At 42.7% G+C, this 15,352-nt stretch overlaps 19 non-coding genes across 19 annotated transcripts; all 19 read right to left on the bottom strand.

Moving 5' to 3' along the window:
* Positions 1 to 193: 193 nt before the first annotated feature.
* On the bottom strand, positions 194 to 275 carry trnas-uga (transfer RNA serine (anticodon UGA)). Its single transcript has one exon. It is a non-coding gene; the product is annotated as a tRNA-Ser (tRNA).
* A 964-nt stretch (positions 276 to 1,239) lies between these two features.
* On the bottom strand, positions 1,240 to 1,321 carry trnas-cga (transfer RNA serine (anticodon CGA)). The gene has a single exon. It is a non-coding gene; the product is annotated as a tRNA-Ser (tRNA).
* Positions 1,322 to 1,704: 383 nt separating this feature from the next.
* On the bottom strand, positions 1,705 to 1,785 carry trnas-uga (transfer RNA serine (anticodon UGA)). The gene has a single exon. It is a non-coding gene; the product is annotated as a tRNA-Ser (tRNA).
* Positions 1,786 to 2,749: 964 nt separating this feature from the next.
* On the bottom strand, positions 2,750 to 2,831 carry trnas-cga (transfer RNA serine (anticodon CGA)). The gene has a single exon. It is a non-coding gene; the product is annotated as a tRNA-Ser (tRNA).
* Positions 2,832 to 3,212: 381 nt separating this feature from the next.
* trnas-uga (transfer RNA serine (anticodon UGA)) lies at positions 3,213 to 3,294 on the bottom strand. The gene has a single exon. It is a non-coding gene; the product is annotated as a tRNA-Ser (tRNA).
* A 964-nt stretch (positions 3,295 to 4,258) lies between these two features.
* trnas-cga (transfer RNA serine (anticodon CGA)) lies at positions 4,259 to 4,340 on the bottom strand. The gene has a single exon. It is a non-coding gene; the product is annotated as a tRNA-Ser (tRNA).
* A 381-nt stretch (positions 4,341 to 4,721) lies between these two features.
* Positions 4,722 to 4,802, bottom strand: trnas-uga (transfer RNA serine (anticodon UGA)). The gene has a single exon. It is a non-coding gene; the product is annotated as a tRNA-Ser (tRNA).
* A 1,427-nt stretch (positions 4,803 to 6,229) lies between these two features.
* On the bottom strand, positions 6,230 to 6,311 carry trnas-uga (transfer RNA serine (anticodon UGA)). The gene has a single exon. It is a non-coding gene; the product is annotated as a tRNA-Ser (tRNA).
* Positions 6,312 to 7,261: 950 nt separating this feature from the next.
* trnas-cga (transfer RNA serine (anticodon CGA)) lies at positions 7,262 to 7,343 on the bottom strand. The gene has a single exon. It is a non-coding gene; the product is annotated as a tRNA-Ser (tRNA).
* A 385-nt stretch (positions 7,344 to 7,728) lies between these two features.
* On the bottom strand, positions 7,729 to 7,810 carry trnas-uga (transfer RNA serine (anticodon UGA)). Its single transcript has one exon. It is a non-coding gene; the product is annotated as a tRNA-Ser (tRNA).
* A 964-nt stretch (positions 7,811 to 8,774) lies between these two features.
* trnas-cga (transfer RNA serine (anticodon CGA)) lies at positions 8,775 to 8,856 on the bottom strand. The gene has a single exon. It is a non-coding gene; the product is annotated as a tRNA-Ser (tRNA).
* Positions 8,857 to 9,240: 384 nt separating this feature from the next.
* trnas-uga (transfer RNA serine (anticodon UGA)) lies at positions 9,241 to 9,322 on the bottom strand. Its single transcript has one exon. It is a non-coding gene; the product is annotated as a tRNA-Ser (tRNA).
* Positions 9,323 to 10,285: 963 nt separating this feature from the next.
* Positions 10,286 to 10,366, bottom strand: trnas-cga (transfer RNA serine (anticodon CGA)). Its single transcript has one exon. It is a non-coding gene; the product is annotated as a tRNA-Ser (tRNA).
* A 383-nt stretch (positions 10,367 to 10,749) lies between these two features.
* On the bottom strand, positions 10,750 to 10,831 carry trnas-uga (transfer RNA serine (anticodon UGA)). The gene has a single exon. It is a non-coding gene; the product is annotated as a tRNA-Ser (tRNA).
* Positions 10,832 to 11,795: 964 nt separating this feature from the next.
* On the bottom strand, positions 11,796 to 11,876 carry trnas-cga (transfer RNA serine (anticodon CGA)). Its single transcript has one exon. It is a non-coding gene; the product is annotated as a tRNA-Ser (tRNA).
* A 383-nt stretch (positions 11,877 to 12,259) lies between these two features.
* On the bottom strand, positions 12,260 to 12,340 carry trnas-uga (transfer RNA serine (anticodon UGA)). The gene has a single exon. It is a non-coding gene; the product is annotated as a tRNA-Ser (tRNA).
* Positions 12,341 to 13,304: 964 nt separating this feature from the next.
* Positions 13,305 to 13,385, bottom strand: trnas-cga (transfer RNA serine (anticodon CGA)). The gene has a single exon. It is a non-coding gene; the product is annotated as a tRNA-Ser (tRNA).
* Positions 13,386 to 13,766: 381 nt separating this feature from the next.
* Positions 13,767 to 13,847, bottom strand: trnas-uga (transfer RNA serine (anticodon UGA)). The gene has a single exon. It is a non-coding gene; the product is annotated as a tRNA-Ser (tRNA).
* A 1,366-nt stretch (positions 13,848 to 15,213) lies between these two features.
* Positions 15,214 to 15,295, bottom strand: trnas-uga (transfer RNA serine (anticodon UGA)). Its single transcript has one exon. It is a non-coding gene; the product is annotated as a tRNA-Ser (tRNA).
* Positions 15,296 to 15,352: the final 57 nt, after the last annotated feature.

Genomic DNA, 15,352 nt, shown 5'->3' with positions numbered 1-15,352 from the left:
ATTGAAATTCAGGTCCAACGTCTAAAGAACTCGGCCATTGCAGCTGTTGGAATGCAAGTAAAGGGATTGGGATTTGGAAACAGACATCAATATATATTCTGAGCACCTGAATCAAGGGACAAGTCCACGGATTAAGCACATTATCCATATCAAGTCACCAAGGATATGTAAAAGAAGAAATGGTTTGTTATAACGCTGTGAGCAGGGTTCGAACCTACGCGGGAAAAACCCATTGGATTTCAAGTCCAACGCCTTAACCACTCGGCCACCACAGCTTGCTATTTTAACTACTAGGCCTTAACCAGTCGGTTATCTCATTCTGTCAATTTTACTTCTGTAAAGACGAGACTGTCTACTGAAGAGCCTATTTGAACTGTTTTTCAAGGAATACATATTCTGAGCACTTGAATCAAAGGACAAGTCTATGCATTAAGCACTTCATCAATATCAAGTCACCAATGCTATTTTACAAATAAAGACTGGTTTATCAATGCGATGCAAGCAGTTTTAAAAACTGTATGGGGAGACAACACTGGAGTTCATTTGCAAAGCTTAAACCACTTGGCCATCGCAGCAGTATGAATCTAAGCAAAGTGATGAGGAGAAAGAACAAGTGGGCTATTCGCTTCGAGCAATGTTAAAGCATGGGTGGGGAGACCCCATTGAAATTCAGGTCCAACGTCTAAAGAATCGGCCATTGCAGCTGTTGGAATGCAAGTAAAGGGTTTGGGATTTGGAAACAGACATCATTGGTGTAAAATGGTAAACTTGATGGCCCGACATATTGATCTTATTACGCCAAATCACGTATTAACCACTCGGCCATCACAACTTTCTCAATTAGCTCACACAAAGACAAAAGTATTCTGAGCACTTGAATCACTGGACAAGTCCATGTCTTAAAGAGATTATCCATATCAAGTCACCAAGGATATGTTCAAAATACTGGTTTGTCATAGCACTGCGAGCAGATTTCAACCCTGCGCAGGAAGACAACATTGGATTTCAAGTCCAAAGCCTTAACCACTCTGCCATCAGAACTTTCTCTGTTATCTTGCAGTCCTTAACAGCTCGACTATCTCACAACCAGAAGGATCTGTACTGAAGAGCCTGTTTGAACTCTTTCTCTTGGAAGATATACTCTGAGCACCTGAATCAAAGGACAAGTCCACGGATTTAGGACATTATCCATATCAACTCCCCAATGACATGTTGCAAATAAAGACTGCTTTGTCAAAGCGCTGTGAGCAGGGTTCGAACCTGCGCGGGGAGACCCCATTGGATTTCGAATCCAACGCCTTAACCTCTCGGCCATCACAGCTTCTCCTGTTACCTAAGATGCCTTAACCAGTCCGCTATCTCGTTCTGTCCATTTTACCTCTAAAATGACCATATTATCGCTCTTGAAGAGCCTACTTTTCAAGCAGTAGGAATCTAAGGAAAGTGATATGGAGAAAGCAGAAGTGGGCTATACGCTTCGAGCAAGGTAAGAACATGGGTGGGGAGACCCCATTGAAATTCAGGTCCAACGTCTAAAGAACTCGGCCATTGCAGCTGTTGGAATGCAAGTAAAGGGATTGGGATTTGGAAACAGACATCAATATATATTCTGAGCACCTGAATCAAGGGACAAGTCCACGGATTAAGCACATTATCCATATCAAGTCACCAAGGATATGTAAAAGAAGAAATGGTTTGTTATAGCGCTGTGAGCAGGGTTCGAACCTACGCGGGAGACCCCATTGGATTTCAAGTCCAACGCCTTAACCACTCGGCCACCACAGCTTGCTATTTTAACTACCAGGCCTTAACCAGTCGGTTATCTCATTCTGTCAATTTTACTTCTGTAAAGACGAGACTGTCTACTGAAGAGCCTATTTGAACTGTTTTTCAAGGAATACATATTCTGAGCACTTGAATCAAAGGACAAGTCTATGCATTAAGCACTTCATCAATATCAAGTCACCAATGCTATTTTACAAATAAAGACTGGTTTATCAATGCGATGCAAGCAGTTTTAAAAACTGTATGGGGAGACAACACTGGAGTTCATTTGCAAAGCTTAAACCACTTGGCCATCGCAGCAGTATGAATCTAAGCAAAGTGATGAGGAGAAAGAACAAGTGGGCTATTCGCTTCGAGCAATGTTAAAGCATGGGTGGGGAGACCCCATTGAAATTCAGGTCCAACGTCTAAAGAATCGGCCATTGCAGCTGTTGGAATGCAAGTAAAGGGTTTGGGATTTGGAAACAGACATCATTGGTGTAAAATGGTAAACTTGATGGCCCGACATATTGATCTTATTACGCCAAATCACGTATTAACCACTCGGCCATCACAACTTTCTCAATTAGCTCACACAAAGACAAAAGTATTCTGAGCACTTGAATCACTGGACAAGTCCATGTCTTAAAGAGATTATCCATATCAAGTCACCAAGGATATGTTCAAAATACTGGTTTGTCATAGCACTGCGAGCAGATTTCAACCCTGCGCAGGAAGACAACATTGGATTTCAAGTCCAAAGCCTTAACCACTCTGCCATCAGAACTTTCTCTGTTATCTTGCAGTCCTTAACAGCTCGACTATCTCACAACCAGAAGGATCTGTACTGAAGAGCCTGTTTGAACTCTTTCTCTTGGAAGATATACTCTGAGCACCTGAATCAAAGGACAAGTCCACGGATTTAGGACATTATCCATATCAACTCCCCAATGACATGTTGCAAATAAAGACTGCTTTGTCAAAGCGCTGTGAGCAGGGTTCGAACCTGCGCGGGGAGACCCCATTGGATTTCGAATCCAACGCCTTAACCTCTCGGCCATCACAGCTTCTCCTGTTACCTAAGATGCCTTAACCAGTCCGCTATCTCGTTCTGTCCATTTTACCTCTAAAATGACCATATTATCGCTCTTGAAGAGCCTACTTTTCAAGCAGTAGGAATCTAAGGAAAGTGATATGGAGAAAGCAGAAGTGGGCTATACGCTTCGAGCAAGGTAAGAACATGGGTGGGGAGACCCCATTGAAATTCAGGTCCAACGTCTAAAGAACTCGGCCATTGCAGCTGTTGGAATGCAAGTAAAGGGATTGGGATTTGGAAACAGACATCAATATATATTCTGAGCACCTGAATCAAGGGACAAGTCCACGGATTAAGCACATTATCCATATCAAGTCCAAGGATATGTAAAAGAAGAAATGGTTTGTTATAGCGCTGTGAGCAGGGTTCGAACCTACGCGGGGAGACCCCATTGGATTTCAAGTCCAACGCCTTAACCACTCGGCCACCACAGCTTGCTATTTTAACTACCAGGCCTTAACCAGTCGGTTATCTCATTCTGTCAATTTTACTTCTGTAAAGACGAGACTGTCTACTGAAGAGCCTATTTGAACTGTTTTTCAAGGAATACATATTCTGAGCACTTGAATCAAAGGACAAGTCTATGCATTAAGCACTTCATCAATATCAAGTCACCAATGCTATTTTACAAATAAAGACTGGTTTATCAATGCGATGCAAGCAGTTTTAAAAACTGTATGGGGAGACAACACTGGAGTTCATTTGCAAAGCTTAAACCACTTGGCCATCGCAGCAGTATGAATCTAAGCAAAGTGATGAGGAGAAAGAACAAGTGGGCTATTCGCTTCGAGCAATGTTAAAGCATGGGTGGGGAGACCCCATTGAAATTCAGGTCCAACGTCTAAAGAATCGGCCATTGCAGCTGTTGGAATGCAAGTAAAGGGTTTGGGATTTGGAAACAGACATCATTGGTGTAAAATGGTAAACTTGATGGCCCGACATATTGATCTTATTACGCCAAATCACGTATTAACCACTCGGCCATCACAACTTTCTCAATTAGCTCACACAAAGACAAAAGTATTCTGAGCACTTGAATCACTGGACAAGTCCATGTCTTAAAGAGATTATCCATATCAAGTCACCAAGGATATGTTCAAAATACTGGTTTGTCATAGCACTGCGAGCAGATTTCAACCCTGCGCAGGAAGACAACATTGGATTTCAAGTCCAAAGCCTTAACCACTCTGCCATCAGAACTTTCTCTGTTATCTTGCAGTCCTTAACAGCTCGACTATCTCACAACCAGAAGGATCTGTACTGAAGAGCCTGTTTGAACTCTTTCTCTTGGAAGATATACTCTGAGCACCTGAATCAAAGGACAAGTCCACGGATTTAGGACATTATCCATATCAACTCCCCAATGACATGTTGCAAATAAAGACTGCTTTGTCAAAGCGCTGTGAGCAGGGTTCGAACCTGCGCGGGGAGACCCCATTGGATTTCGAATCCAACGCCTTAACCTCTCGGCCATCACAGCTTCTCCTGTTACCTAAGATGCCTTAACCAGTCCGCTATCTCGTTCTGTCCATTTTACCTCTAAAATGACCATATTATCGCTCTTGAAGAGCCTACTTTTCAAGCAGTAGGAATCTAAGGAAAGTGATATGGAGAAAGCAGAAGTGGGCTATACGCTTCGAGCAAGGTAAGAACATGGGTGGGGAGACCCCATTGAAATTCAGGTCCAACGTCTAAAGAACTCGGCCATTGCAGCTGTTGGAATGCAAGTAAAGGGATTGGGATTTGGAAACAGACATCAATATATATTCTGAGCACCTGAATCAAGGGACAAGTCCACGGATTAAGCACATTATCCATATCAAGTCAAAGGATATGTAAAAGAAGAAATGGTTTGTTATAGCGCTGTGAGCAGGGTTCGAACCTACGCGGGAGACCCCATTGGATTTCAAGTCCAACGCCTTAACCACTCGGCCACCACAGCTTGCTATTTTAACTACCAGGCCTTAACCAGTCGGTTATCTCATTCTGTCAATTTTACTTCTGTAAAGACGAGACTGTCTACTGAAGAGCCTATTTGAACTGTTTTTCAAGGAATACATATTCTGAGCACTTGAATCAAAGGACAAGTCTATGCATTAAGCACTTCATCAATATCAAGTCACCAATGCTATTTTACAAATAAAGACTGGTTTATCAATGCGATGCAAGCAGTTTTAAAAACTGTATGGGGAGACAACACTGGAGTTCATTTGCAAAGCTTAAACCACTTGGCCATCGCAGCAGTATGAATCTAAGCAAAGTGATGAGGAGAAAGAACAAGTGGGCTATTCGCTTCGAGCAATGTTAAAGCATGGGTGGGGAGACCCATTGAAATTCAGGTCCAACGTCTAAAGAATCGGCCATTGCAGCTGTTGGAATGCAAGTAAAGGGTTTGGGATTTGGAAACAGACATCATTGGTGTAAAATGGTAAACTTGATGGCCCGACATATTGATCTTATTACGCCAAATCACGTATTAACCACTCGGCCATCACAACTTTCTCAATTAGCTCACACAAAGACAAAAGTATTCTGAGCACTTGAATCACTGGACAAGTCCATGTCTTAAAGAGATTATCCATATCAAGTCACCAAGGATATGTTCAAAATACTGGTTTGTCATAGCACTGCGAGCAGATTTCAACCCTGCGCAGGAAGACAACATTGGATTTCAAGTCCAAAGCCTTAACCACTCTGCCATCAGAACTTTCTCTGTTATCTTGCAGTCCTTAACAGCTCGACTATCTCACAACCAGAAGGATCTGTACTGAAGAGCCTGTTTGAACTCTTTCTCTTGGAAGATATACTCTGAGCACCTGAATCAAAGGACAAGTCCACGGATTTAGGACATTATCCATATCAACTCCCCAATGACATGTTGCAAATAAAGACTGCTTTGTCAAAGCGCTGTGAGCAGGGTTCGAACCTGCGCGGGGAGACCCCATTGGATTTCAATCCAACGCCTTAACCTCTCGGCCATCACAGCTTCTCCTGTTACCTAAGATGCCTTAACCAGTCCGCTATCTCGTTCTGTCCATTTTACCTCTAAAATGACCATATTATCGCTCTTGAAGAGCCTACTTTTCAAGCAGTAGGAATCTAAGGAAAGTGATATGGAGAAAGCAGAAGTGGGCTATACGCTTCGAGCAAGGTAAGAACATGGGTGGGGAGACCCCATTGAAATTCAGGTCCAACGTCTAAAGAACTCGGCCATTGCAGCTGTTGGAATGCAAGTAAAGGGATTGGGATTTGGAAACAGACATCAATATATATTCTGAGCACCTGAATCAAGGGACAAGTCCACGGATTAAGCACATTATCCATATCAAGTCACCAAGGATATGTAAAAGAAGAAATGGTTTGTTATAGCGCTGTGAGCAGGGTTCGAACCTACGCGGGGAGACCCCATTGGATTTCAAGTCCAACGCCTTAACCACTCGGCCACCACAGCTTGCTATTTTAACTACCAGGCCTTAACCAGTCGGTTATCTCATTCTGTCAATTTTACTTCTGTAAAGACGAGACTGTCTACTGAAGAGCCTATTTGAACTGTTTTTCAAGGAATACATATTCTGAGCACTTGAATCAAAGGACAAGTCTATGCATTAAGCACTTCATCAATATCAAGTCACCAATGCTATTTTACAAATAAAGACTGGTTTATCAATGCGATGCAAGCAGTTTTAAAAACTGTATGGGGAGACAACACTGGAGTTCATTTGCAAAGCTTAAACCACTTGGCCATCGCAGCAGTATGAATCTAAGCAAAGTGATGAGGAGAAAGAACAAGTGGGCTATTCGCTTCGAGCAATGTTAAAGCATGGGTGGGGAGACCCCATTGAAATTCAGGTCCAACGTCTAAAGAATCGGCCATTGCAGCTGTTGGAATGCAAGTAAAGGGTTTGGGATTTGGAAACAGACATCATTGGTGTAAAATGGTAAACTTGATGGCCCGACATATTGATCTTATTACGCCAAATCACGTATTAACCACTCGGCCATCACAACTTTCTCAATTAGCTCACACAAAGACAAAAGTATTCTGAGCACTTGAATCACTGGACAAGTCCATGTCTTAAAGAGATTATCCATATCAAGTCACCAAGGATATGTTCAAAATACTGGTTTGTCATAGCACTGCGAGCAGATTTCAACCCTGCGCAGGAAGACAACATTGGATTTCAAGTCCAAAGCCATCAGAACTTTCTCTGTTATCTTGCAGTCCTTAACAGCTCGACTATCTCACAACCAGAAGGATCTGTACTGAAGAGCCTGTTTGAACTCTTTCTCTTGGAAGATATACTCTGAGCACCTGAATCAAAGGACAAGTCCACGGATTTAGGACATTATCCATATCAACTCCCCAATGACATGTTGCAAATAAAGACTGCTTTGTCAAAGCGCTGTGAGCAGGGTTCGAACCTGCGCGGGGAGACCCCATTGGATTTCGAATCCAACGCCTTAACCTCTCGGCCATCACAGCTTCTCCTGTTACCTAAGATGCCTTAACCAGTCCGCTATCTCGTTCTGTCCATTTTACCTCTAAAATGACCATATTATCGCTCTTGAAGAGCCTACTTTTCAAGCAGTAGGAATCTAAGGAAAGTGATATGGAGAAAGCAGAAGTGGGCTATACGCTTCGAGCAAGGTAAGAACATGGGTGGGGAGACCCCATTGAAATTCAGGTCCAACGTCTAAAGAACTCGGCCATTGCAGCTGTTGGAATGCAAGTAAAGGGATTGGGATTTGGAAACAGACATCAATATATATTCTGAGCACCTGAATCAAGGGACAAGTCCACGGATTAAGCACATTATCCATATCAAGTCACAAGTCGGATATGTAAAAGAAGAAATGGTTTGTTATAGCGCTGTGAGCAGGGTTCGAACCTACGCGGGGAGACCCCATTGGATTTCAAGTCCAACGCCTTAACCACTCGGCCACCACAGCTTGCTATTTTAACTACCAGGCCTTAACCAGTCGGTTATCTCATTCTGTCAATTTTACTTCTGTAAAGACGAGACTGTCTACTGAAGAGCCTATTTGAACTGTTTTTCAAGGAATACATATTCTGAGCACTTGAATCAAAGGACAAGTCTATGCATTAAGCACTTCATCAATATCAAGTCACCAATGCTATTTTACAAATAAAGACTGGTTTATCAATGCGATGCAAGCAGTTTTAAAAACTGTATGGGGAGACAACACTGGAGTTCATTTGCAAAGCTTAAACCACTTGGCCATCGCAGCAGTATGAATCTAAGCAAAGTGATGAGGAGAAAGAACAAGTGGGCTATTCGCTTCGAGCAATGTTAAAGCATGGGTGGGGAGACCCATTGAAATTCAGGTCCAACGTCTAAAGAATCGGCCATTGCAGCTGTTGGAATGCAAGTAAAGGGTTTGGGATTTGGAAACAGACATCATTGGTGTAAAATGGTAAACTTGATGGCCCGACATATTGATCTTATTACGCCAAATCACGTATTAACCACTCGGCCATCACAACTTTCTCAATTAGCTCACACAAAGACAAAAGTATTCTGAGCACTTGAATCACTGGACAAGTCCATGTCTTAAAGAGATTATCCATATCAAGTCACCAAGGATATGTTCAAAATACTGGTTTGTCATAGCACTGCGAGCAGATTTCAACCCTGCGCAGGAAGACAACATTGGATTTCAAGTCCAAAGCCTTAACCACTCTGCCATCAGAACTTTCTCTGTTATCTTGCAGTCCTTAACAGCTCGACTATCTCACAACCAGAAGGATCTGTACTGAAGAGCCTGTTTGAACTCTTTCTCTTGGAAGATATACTCTGAGCACCTGAATCAAAAGGACAAGTCCACGGATTTAGGACATTATCCATATCAACTCCCCAATGACATGTTGCAAATAAAGACTGCTTTGTCAAAGCGCTGTGAGCAGGGTTCGAACCTGCGCGGGGAGACCCCATTGGATTTCGAATCCAACGCCTTAACCTCTCGGCCATCACAGCTTCTCCTGTTACCTAAGATGCCTTAACCAGTCCGCTATCTCGTTCTGTCCATTTTACCTCTAAAATGACCATATTATCGCTCTTGAAGAGCCTACTTTTCAAGCAGTAGGAATCTAAGGAAAGTGATATGGAGAAAGCAGAAGTGGGCTATACGCTTCGAGCAAGGTAAGAACATGGGTGGGGAGACCCCATTGAAATTCAGGTCCAACGTCTAAAGAACCTCGGCCATTGCAGCTGTTGGAATGCAAGTAAAGGGATTGGGATTTGGAAACAGACATCAATATATATTCTGAGCACCTGAATCAAAGGACAAGTCCACGGATTAAGCACATTATCCATATCAAGTCACCAAGGATATGTAAAAGAAGAAATGGTTTGTTATAGCGCTGTGAGCAGGGTTCGAACCTACGCGGGGAGACCCCATTGGATTTCAAGTCCAACGCCTTAACCACTCGGCCACCACAGCTTGCTATTTTAACTACCAGGCCTTAACCAGTCGGTTATCTCATTCTGTCAATTTTACTTCTGTAAAGACGAGACTGTCTACTGAAGAGCCTATTTGAACTGTTTTTCAAGGAATACATATTCTGAGCACTTGAATCAAAGGACAAGTCTATGCATTAAGCACTTCATCAATATCAAGTCACCAATGCTATTTTACAAATAAAGACTGGTTTATCAATGCGATGCAAGCAGTTTTAAAAACTGTATGGGGAGACAACACTGGAGTTCATTTGCAAAGCTTAAACCACTTGGCCATCACAGCAGTATGAATCTAAGCAAAGTGATGAGGAGAAAGAACAAGTGGGCTATTCGCTTCGAGCAATGTTAAAGCATGGGTGGGGAGACCCCATTGAAATTCAGGTCCAACGTCTAAAGAATCGGCCATTGCAGCTGTTGGAATGCAAGTAAAGGGTTTGGGATTTGGAAACAGACATCATTGGTGTAAAATGGTAAACTTGATGGCCCGACATATTGATCTTATTACGCCAAATCACGTATTAACCACTCGGCCATCACAACTTTCTCAATTAGCTCACACAAAGACAAAAGTATTCTGAGCACTTGAATCACTGGACAAGTCCATGTCTTAAAGAGATTATCCATATCAAGTCACCAAGGATATGTTCAAAATACTGGTTTGTCATAGCACTGCGAGCAGATTTCAACCCTGCGCAGGAAGACAACATTGGATTTCAAGTCCAAAGCCTTAACCACTCTGCCATCAGAACTTTCTCTGTTATCTTGCAGTCCTTAACAGCTCGACTATCTCACAACCAGAAGGATCTGTACTGAAGAGCCTGTTTGAACTCTTTCTCTTGGAAGATATACTCTGAGACCTGAATCAAAGGACAAGTCCACGGATTTAGGACATTATCCATATCAACTCCCCAATGACATGTTGCAAATAAAGACTGCTTTGTCAAAGCGCTGTGAGCAGGGTTCGAACCTGCGCGGGAGACCCCATTGGATTTCGAATCCAACGCCTTAACCTCTCGGCCATCACAGCTTCTCCTGTTACCTAAGATGCCTTAACCAGTCCGCTATCTCGTTCTGTCCATTTTACCTCTAAAATGACCATATTATCGCTCTTGAAGAGCCTACTTTTCAAGCAGTAGGAATCTAAGGAAAGTGATATGGAGAAAGCAGAAGTGGGCTATACGCTTCGAGCAAGGTAAGAACATGGGTGGGGAGACCCCATTGAAATTCAGGTCCAACGTCTAAAGAACTCGGCCATTGCAGCTGTTGGAATGCAAGTAAAGGGATTGGGATTTGGAAACAGACATCAATATATATTCTGAGCACCTGAATCAAGGGACAAGTCCACGGATTAAGCACATTATCCATATCAAGTCACCAAGGATATGTAAAAGAAGAAATGGTTTGTTATAGCGCTGTGAGCAGGGTTCGAACCTACGCGGGGAGACCCCATTGGATTTCAAGTCCAACGCCTTAACCACTCGGCCACCACAGCTTGCTATTTTAACTACCAGGCCTTAACCAGTCGGTTATCTCATTCTGTCAATTTTACTTCTGTAAAGACGAGACTGTCTACTGAAGAGCCTATTTGAACTGTTTTTCAAGGAATACATATTCTGAGCACTTGAATCAAAGGACAAGTCTATGCATTAAGCACTTCATCAATATCAAGTCACCAATGCTATTTTACAAATAAAGACTGGTTTATCAATGCGATGCAAGCAGTTTTAAAAACTGTATGGGGAGACAACACTGGAGTTCATTTGCAAAGCTTAAACCACTTGGCCATCGCAGCAGTATGAATCTAAGCAAAGTGATGAGGAGAAAGAACAAGTGGGCTATTCGCTTCGAGCAATGTTAAAGCATGGGTGGGGAGACCCCATTGAAATTCAGGTCCAACGTCTAAAGAATCGGCCATTGCAGCTGTTGGAATGCAAGTAAAGGGTTTGGGATTTGGAAACAGACATCATTGGTGTAAAATGGTAAACTTGATGGCCCGACATATTGATCTTATTACGCCAAATCACGTATTAACCACTCGGCCATCACAACTTTCTCAATTAGCTCACACAAAGACAAAAGTATTCTGAGCACTTGAATCACTGGACAAGTCCATGTCTTAAAGAGATTATCCATATCAAGTCACCAAGGATATGTTCAAAATACTGGTTTGTCATAGCACTGCGAGCAGATTTCAACCCTGCGCAGGAAGACAACATTGGATTTCAAGTCCAAAGCCTTAACCACTCTGCCATCAGAACTTTCTCTGTTATCTTGCAGTCCTTAACAGCTCGACTATCTCACAACCAGAAGGATCTGTACTGAAGAGCCTGTTTGAACTCTTTCTCTTGGAAGATATACTCTGAGCACCTGAATCAAAGGACAAGTCCACGGATTTAGGACATTATCCATATCAACTCCCCAATGACATGTTGCAAATAAAGACTGCTTTGTCAAAGCGCTGTGAGCAGGGTTCGAACCTGCGCGGGAGACCCCATTGGATTTCGAATCCAACGCCTTAACCTCTCGGCCATCACAGCTTCTCCTGTTACCTAAGATGCCTTAACCAGTCCGCTATCTCGTTCTGTCCATTTTACCTCTAAAATGACCATATTATCGCTCTTGAAGAGCCTACTTTTCAAGCAGTAGGAATCTAAGGAAAGTGATATGGAGAAAGCAGAAGTGGGCTATACGCTTCGAGCAAGGTAAGAACATGGGTGGGGAGACCCCATTGAAATTCAGGTCCAACGTCTAAAGAACTCGGCCATTGCAGCTGTTGGAATGCAAGTAAAGGGATTGGGATTTGGAAACAGACATCAATATATATTCTGAGCACCTGAATCAAGGGACAAGTCCACGGATTAAGCACATTATCCATATCAAGTCACCAAGGATATGTAAAAGAAGAAATGGTTTGTTATAGCGCTGTGAGCAGGGTTCGAACCTACGCGGGAGACCCCATTGGATTTCAAGTCCAACGCCTTAACCACTCGGCCACCACAGCTTGCTATTTTAACTACCAGGCCTTAACCAGTCGGTTATCTCATTCTGTCAATTTTACTTCTGTAAAGACGAGACTGTCTACTGAAGAGCCTATTTGAACTGTTTTTCAAGGAATACATATTCTGAGCACTTGAATCAAAGGACAAGTCTATGCATTAAGCACTTCATCAATATCAAGTCACCAATGCTATTTTACAAATAAAGACTGGTTTATCAATGCGATGCAAGCAGTTTTAAAAACTGTATGGGGAGACAACACTGGAGTTCATTTGCAAAGCTTAAACCACTTGGCCATCACAGCAGTATGAATCTAAGCAAAGTGATGAGGAGAAAGAACAAGTGGGCTATTCGCTTCGAGCAATGTTAAAGCATGGGTGGGGAGACCCCATTGAAATTCAGGTCCAACGTCTAAAGAATCGGCCATTGCAGCTGTTGGAATGCAAGTAAAGGGTTTGGGATTTGGAAACAGACATCATTGGTGTAAAATGGTAAACTTGATGGCCCGACATATTGATCTTATTACGCCAAATCACGTATTAACCACTCGGCCATCACAACTTTCTCAATTAGCTCACACAAAGACAAAAGTATTCTGAGCACTTGAATCACTGGACAAGTCCATGTCTTAAAGAGATTATCCATATCAAGTCACCAAGGATATGTTCAAAATACTGGTTTGTCATAGCACTGCGAGCAGATTTCAACCCTGCGCAGGAAGACAACATTGGATTTCAAGTCCAAAGCCTTAACCACTCTGCCATCAGAACTTTCTCTGTTATCTTGCAGTCCTTAACAGCTCGACTATCTCACAACCAGAAGGATCTGTACTGAAGAGCCTGTTTGAACTCTTTCTCTTGGAAGATATACTCTGAGCACCTGAATCAAAGGACAAGTCCACGGATTTAGGACATTATCCATATCAACTCCCCAATGACATGTTGCAAATAAAGACTGCTTTGTCAAAGCGCTGTGAGCAGGGTTCGAACCTGCGCGGGAGACCCCATTGGATTTCGAATCCAACGCCTTAACCTCTCGGCCATCACAGCTTCTCCTGTTACCTAAGATGCCTTAACCAGTCCGCTATCTCGTTCTGTCCATTTTACCTCTAAAATGACCATATTATCGCTCTTGAAGAGCCTACTTTTCAAGCAGTAGGAATCTAAGGAAAGTGATATGGAGAAAGCAGAAGTGGGCTATACGCTTCGAGCAAGGTAAGAACATGGGTGGGGAGACCCCATTGAAATTCAGGTCCAACGTCTAAAGAACTCGGCCATTGCAGCTGTTGGAATGCAAGTAAAGGGATTGGGATTTGGAAACAGACATCAATATATATTCTGAGCACCTGAATCAGGACAAGTCCACGGATTAAGCACATTATCCATATCAAGTCACCAAGGATATGTAAAAGAAGAAATGGTTTGTTATAGCGCTGTGAGCAGGGTTCGAACCTACGCGGGAGACCCCATTGGATTTCAAGTCCAACGCCTTAACCACTCGGCCACCACAGCTTGCTATTTTAACTACCAGGCCTTAACCAGTCGGTTATCTCATTCTGTCAATTTTACTTCTGTAAAGACGAGACTGTCTACTGAAGAGCCTATTTGAACTGTTTTTCAAGGAATACATATTCTGAGCACTTGAATCAAAGGACAAGTCTATGCATTAAGCACTTCATCAATATCAAGTCACCAATGCTATTTTACAAATAAAGACTGGTTTATCAATGCGATGCAAGCAGTTTTAAAAACTGTATGGGAGACAACACTGGAGTTCATTTGCAAAGCTTAAACCACTTGGCCATCGCAGCAGTATGAATCTAAGCAAAGTGATGAGGAGAAAGAACAAGTGGGCTATTGAAATTCAGGTCCAACGTCTAAAGAATCGGCCATTGCAGCTGTTGGAATGCAAGTAAAGGGTTTGGGATTTGGAAACAGACATCATTGGTGTAAAATGGTAAACTTGATGGCCCGACATATTGATCTTATTACGCCAAATCACGTATTAACCACTCGGCCATCACAACTTTCTCAATTAGCTCACACAAAGACAAAAGTATTCTGAGCACTTGAATCACTGGACAAGTCCATGTCTTAAAGAGATTATCCATATCAAGTCACCAAGGATATGTTCAAAATACTGGTTTGTCATCACTGCGAGCAGATTTCAACCCTGCGCAGGAAGACAACATTACACCTTAAGATGAGAAGGATCTTACTGAAGAGACTGTTTGAACTCTTTCTCTTGGAAGTCCTGAGCACCTGAATCTCCACGGATTTAGGACATTATCCATATCAACTCCCCAATGACATGTTGCAAATAAAGACTGCTTTGTCAAAGCGCTGTGAGCAGGGTTCGAACCTGCGGGGAGACCCCATTGGATTTCAAAACGCCTGGTCACAGCTTGTTACCTAAGATGCCTTAGCTATCTCGTTCTGTCCATGCGAAGCAGATTTCAACCCTGCGCAGGAAGACAACATACCTCCATAAAATGATCCATATTATCTCACAACCAGAAGCTCTGTGAAGAGCCTACTTTTCAAGCAGTAGGAATCTAAGGAAAGTGATATGGAGACCCCAAGCAACCTCTCGGCCATCACAGCTGGGCTATATCGTTCTGTCCATTTTACCTCTAAAATTACCATATTATCGAAGCAAGGTAAGAACATGGGTGGGGAGACCCCATTGAAATTCAGGTCCAACGTCTAAAGAACTCGGCCATTGCAGCTGTTGGAATGCAAGTAAAGGGATTGGGATTTGGAAACAGACATCAATATATATTCTGAGCACCTGAATCAAGGGACAAGTCCACGGATTAAGCACATTATCCATATCAAGTCACCAAGGATATGTAAAAGAAGAAATGGTTTGTTATAGCGCTGTGAGCAGGGTTCGAACCTACGCGGGGAGACCCCATTGGATTTCAAGTCCAACGCCTTAACCACTCGGCCACCACAGCTTGCTATTTTAACTACCAGGCCTTAACCAGTCGGTTATCTCATTCTGTCAATTTTAC

The sequence above is a fragment of the Oncorhynchus keta genome, unplaced genomic scaffold (assembly GCF_023373465.1).
Source record: "Oncorhynchus keta strain PuntledgeMale-10-30-2019 unplaced genomic scaffold, Oket_V2 Un_contig_24994_pilon_pilon, whole genome shotgun sequence".
In the NCBI taxonomy this organism is placed as follows: Eukaryota; Metazoa; Chordata; class Actinopteri; order Salmoniformes; family Salmonidae; genus Oncorhynchus; species Oncorhynchus keta.
This window is presented reverse-complemented; position numbering and strand designations above follow the sequence as displayed.